Below are 4,013 nucleotides of genomic sequence, written 5' to 3'. Positions count from 1 at the left end.
TTGGTGAACAAGTCCACCACCACTAGTACAGCTGTCTTGCCTCTCGAGCTGGGTAGATCCGTGACAAAGTCCAGGGCCACCCTCTCCCATGGTTCAAACGGCGTTTGCAGCGGTTCCAGCAGTCCCGCCGGTGGTTTGTGCACCGGCTTGGCCCTCTGGCAGGTGTCGCACCTCGCGACGTAGTCCGCGACTTCCCCCCTCAGTCTGGGCCACCAAAAGTCTCTTGCGACCAATTCCACCGTTTTTTCTGTGCCAAAGTGCCCGGCCGTGGGTGCGTCGTGCAGCTGCTGCAGTACCCGGGCGCGAAGTTCGTCTCCCGGCACGTAGACGGCCCCTTTACGTAAGAGCAAGCCGTCTCGTATCTGGAACTCGTCGCCCTTCGCCGTGCCCTTGTGCACCTCTGCCATCTTCGCCTGCGCGAAGGAGTCGTCCTGCAACGCCCTTCGCACCGCATCCAGGTCTACTGTGGCTGAAGCGCACGCCCACGCTGTTGGCGCGAAGATGTGCATGGCCGCCGCTGGCGTCGCCTCTTCGAGGTACTGCGGTTTTCGGGACAGGGCATCCGCCATGATGTTGGTGTCGCCCGGGACGTACTCAATTCGGAAATTGAAGTCAGCAAAGAACTCCGCCCAACGGATCTGCCTCTGGTTCAGGAACCGAGCCGTGCGCCAGTGCTCCAGATTCTTGTGGTCCGTGCAGACCTGCACCGTGTGCTTGGCGCCGATCAGGAAGTGCCTCCACGCCTTGAAAGCTGCATGAATGGCAAGCAGCTCCCTATCCCAGATGGTGTAGTTCTGCTCCGACTTGCTGAGCTTTCTGGAGTAGAACGCCCCCGGCCTCCAGACCCCCTGCGGGTCCTTCTGCAGCAGTACCGCTCCCACTGCTCTATCGGACGCGTCTGTCTCCACCCTCAGCGGTCTGCTGGGGTCGATATGCAGCAGTTGCTCTTCCGACGCGAAGAGACGCTTGAGTGTCTGAAAGGACCGCTCCGCCTGCTCCGTCCAGATGAATTTCTTTTTCTTGGAGCTTAGCGTGTCCGTAATAGCTGCCGTCTGCATCGCGAACCCCTTGATGAACTTGCGATAGAAATTGGCGAATCCGACAAACCTCTGGACCTCTTTCCGGTTGCGCGGGCTCTTCCAATCCAACACCGCACGAACCTTGGCGCTGTCCATGGCTAGCCCCTTGTCCGACAGCTTGTAACCCAAGAAATCCACCTCCGTCGTGTCGAACTGGCACTTCTCCAGTTTGGCGTACAGTCTATGCTGCTGCAGCCTCTTCAGCACCTCCCGAACGTCCTGGTCGTGTGCTTGCTGCGAGTCAGAGAATATCAGGATGTCATCCAGAAAGCAGACGCACTTCTTGTAGAGGAGTCCCGCCAACACGTGATGCATAAAAGCTTGAAAAACGTGGGAGCCATTTTGCAATCCAAAAGGCATAACTCTATATTCGTAAGTGCCCAGAGGCGTGAACATGGCTGTCTTCCACTCATCGCCCTCCCTCATACGGATGAGATTGTACGCTCCTCGCAGGTCCAACTTGGTGAACACGCGTCCCTTGCGCACCGTCGCCAGCAGGTCGTCAATCCTGGGCATAGGGAAATCGGAGGGCTTGGTCATTCTGTTTAAGAGGCGGTAATCCACGACCAATCTTTTTTGGGGCGTGTCCTTTTTCTTCACGAAGAAAACAGGACTGCCCCCTACTGCGCTGGACTCCCGGATGAAACCGCGCTGCAAATTGTGATCGATGAACTGTTTGAGTTCCTGTAGTTCGTCCTCAGACATGGAATATAGCTTCCCCTTCGGCAGCGTCGCCCCTGGCAGGAGGTCAATCTTGCAGTCATATTGCCTGTGCGGTGGTAGCTTGTCTGCCTCTTTCTCGCAGAAGACCTCCAGAAAGTCCGCGTATTTGTGGGGAACTGCTTGCAACGTTCCCAACTGCAGTTGTGAGTCCTCCTCCTCCCCCTCCTGCCTGGGCAGGATGCAGTGTTCTGCGCAGTAAGAGGAGCCGAAGATCAGCTGTCTCTGGTACCAAGCCAGCGTTGGACTGTGCCTGTCCAGCCAACTCATGCCCAACACAATGGGCGTGTCCGACAGTCGGGTGACATTAAAACTGATGACTTCCCTGTGGTTACCAAGTTGCATCACCATTGGTGGCGTCTGCTTCACCACCTGCCCCCCTAGCAACTCTCTGCCATCCACTGTGACGACTTGCAGGGGCAGAGTGGCAGGCAGCAGCTTTATAGCGTGCTGCTCCACAAAATCCTGTGCTATAAAGTCTGCGTTGCTTCCAGAATCCACAGAAAGCGGCACTTCGATGGTGACTCCATTGGGTAGCTGGAGAGACGCTGTGAGTTGCACTACTGGTTTGGGTGGGAGGGGGTCCGTGGGTTGCAATATCGCTGGGGACTGCTTCACTGATGCGTCTGGCTGGGCCCCAGTGCCTCTGTCTCCAGCCAGACATCGTCGTTTCCCTGCTGGTCTTCGCTGCATTGTGTGGCCACTTTCACCGTTGCGGAGGCTGCAGTGTGCTTGGAGCTCCTCTGGGGACACTCTTTCGCCAAGTGTTGAGGGCTCTCGCATATGTAACACTTCCTGGTCCCTCTAGGAGGTTTAGTCTTGACTGCTGTCGGTGCAGAGGCTCTGCTAGCTGACTGAGCCCTGGCGCCTCCCACTTCCATAGGTTCCACTCCCCCTCCTGGCGGAGGTGTGGATTGCGCACGCGCTGCTTCCCTTGGAACGAAAGAGAAACTTCTCGCTGCTTCGCGCCCTCCACGTCCTTCATCTCTGCACCATGGACGTTCTTCCAGCCTCACCCCCACAGTCAGCGCCCTTTGGACCACCTCCTGCGTGCTTCGGGGCCTCTCCCCCCTCGCAATTTCATCCTTCACAGCAGAGCTGAGACCCTCCCAGAACAGGTCCCTGACTGGGGGCGAGTCCCGGTCCCATTCCAATGCACTGACCAGCGCAAAAAAGCGGGCGTGGTACTGTCGGACGCTCACCCTCCCTTGTTTCAGTCCATGAATCTCCCGTCGGGCAAGATCCACATCAATGGTAGACAAAAAACATGCATCCATCGCTTTGATAAAGGCATCTGCATTCTGAAGCGCCGGATCTTTATCCCTCCACAAATTGCGCAGCCACGCCTTCGCATCCCCATGCAAATGGGACAGTATAAACCCCACTTTCTCTTGCTCATCTCTAAAGTCTTTTGCCAGCAGTTGCAGTGCGCACATCACATCTGCTCGAAAGTTGGGGTACTGTTGTAAATTCCCATCGAAGTGAGCCACCAGCCCTCCTGCTCTCCGTGCCAACCCAACCCCCTCCGGTCTGGGTCCTGGCTGCCCATGCTTAACCCATGCTTCAAACCTGGCGTGGAGATCTCGGTAGGCGGCTGCCACATCCTCCTCCCTTTTCTTGGATGCCAGTACCTCCGCATTCAATTGGGTAACTGCCTGTTGCAGCGCTGAAACTTTCTCTGCTTCCGTCATCTTTGCCAACCGTCGTGAGCTTGCTCCCACACACCGATCCCCTCCTCCAGCTGCTTCTGTCTCCGCTGCGAGGTATCAGGTGTCAGAAGCTTGTAGAGACGGGTCTTACTGTCAGGGCTTGGCCGCCCAGTCCCAGCTCACATAGGACCAAGTCAGCCAGCGTTCAGTTTCAAAGGGTCTTTATTGGATTACAGGTTCCATTTCCAAACTGCAACGTGCAGCCCTACTTCTTCTAGGTCAGAACGACGAAGACCCCGTCTGAGTCTCCGCCTCTAGCGCACCAGCTTAATACCCTAGCCTTGCTCCACCTCCTGCGCCTTTCCTTCCGTCTCTGGGTCCTCCCTGCCCCCCTGGGTCTCTCTTTTCCTACTCTCTTCTGACGCGGCCCCCCCTGACCCTTCCGCCTCCTTGCGGCGGGCTTTGGGACTCGGTTCACTCTCTGGGCTGCTGGCTGCGCCAGCTTCCGTTACATTTGAACTTGGCGCGCGCGCCCAACTCTCCACTTTCCTCTTGATCGTTTCCT

The sequence above is a fragment of the Podarcis liolepis genome (genome assembly GCF_965112155.1).
Source record: "Podarcis liolepis genome assembly, chromosome: 3".
Lineage (NCBI taxonomy): Eukaryota > Metazoa > Chordata > Lepidosauria > Squamata > Lacertidae > Podarcis > Podarcis liolepis.
This window is presented reverse-complemented; position numbering follows the sequence as displayed.